Raw genomic sequence first — 1,216 nt, 5'->3', positions numbered from 1 at the left:
TGCTCACTTCATTTCAAAGTTTTATATAACAATAGAGAACTGGTATAATTCATTTAATAATAAGTCCATGTTAAGATCACTTAAATATTTTACTTACATTCATTCAAATATACATGAGATATCCTGCCAGATCACTGTGCTTCAAAGTAAAGTACATTTTCACAATTTCAAGGTGATTGAGTAAATGGAAGATAGACTAAAAAATGATAATTTTATAGAGAAAGCACTAATATCATTATATAAACGTATTCTGTAGTTTTAGTAAAAATTACTTTTTTTATATCTGAGTGGAAGTATGGTAATTATTGCTAAAACCACACATGTCAAAATAATACATTTATGTGATCCCTTCAATACTAAATGTACTATAATTGGAAGACACACAGAAGATTAACATTGCCCCTATGCAAGGATGATATACAAATTCATGAAACATTTCAAATTTTGTGCAGTTCCCAAGTGAGCCCTTTGCAGATTAACTCAATTAAAAAAAAATAAAAAACAAAAACACAATGAGTCAAAGCACAATGTGAGACACTGAATAATAAAATTGTGATATTTCATTAGAAATACATTTCTGTAAACACTAGAAATACATGTGAATGAAGTTGAGTTACACCTAAAAAATAAAAAGGACTGTAAATAGAATCTATATGAGATGGAAAATAATACACAACACTTGATTTTTTACCTTAAACCTTGAGTTTTTGTCCTGTCCAATTTAGATCAATTTGTTTTCTGATGCCTCCAGATTAAATTGGCAGTGTCTAAAAGTCTTGTTTGGTTCTACTAGAGAGAAATTTTGTTTGTGTGAGGGAAAGTTTATAGTTGTGCTCCCCATTGTTCAATAAATACATTGATTTATCAAACATGATATGCATAATTTTTTTAAAAATGAATGAAAAATTCATTATTGCAGAAGTTTAATATCTGGTTAGAAATAAATGAAGGTCAATGTTTTCTTTCTAGCTTGTGTTCAAGTTGTGGTTGGCCAAATTATTGACCTTGAGTTTTTCACTCCAGAGCAGGTATTATATATCTAAACCCTTGCGATGGCCTCATGATAGCAGATTGCGTTTCCTCACCTCTTGACTTTGGGCTTGACCAGATTATTCATTTTGGTCAATTTAATATTGATGGGTGGGAAACAGAGGTTTTAAATGCACTTATGAGTTTGGATTGCATTCCTGACCTCTGTCATTATGAAAAGACTTTT

The 1,216-nt window shown here is 30.2% G+C and overlaps 1 non-coding gene across 1 annotated transcript; it reads left to right on the top strand.

The window, feature by feature from the left end:
- Nucleotides 1-341: 341 nt before the first annotated feature.
- Nucleotides 342-447, top strand: LOC124510557 (U6 spliceosomal RNA). Its single transcript, XR_006961753.1, has one exon. It is a non-coding gene; the product is annotated as a U6 spliceosomal RNA (small nuclear RNA).
- The last annotated feature ends 769 nt before the right edge of the window (nucleotides 448-1,216 follow it).

The sequence above is a fragment of the Lynx rufus genome, unplaced genomic scaffold (assembly GCF_022079265.1).
Source record: "Lynx rufus isolate CCGP_SWC_20201006 ecotype Redwood Valley unplaced genomic scaffold, mLynRuf1.p SCAF_15, whole genome shotgun sequence".
NCBI classification, from domain to species: domain Eukaryota; kingdom Metazoa; phylum Chordata; class Mammalia; order Carnivora; family Felidae; genus Lynx; species Lynx rufus.
Note: the sequence above shows the minus strand (reverse complement) of the source record. Positions and strands in the feature narration are given on the sequence as shown.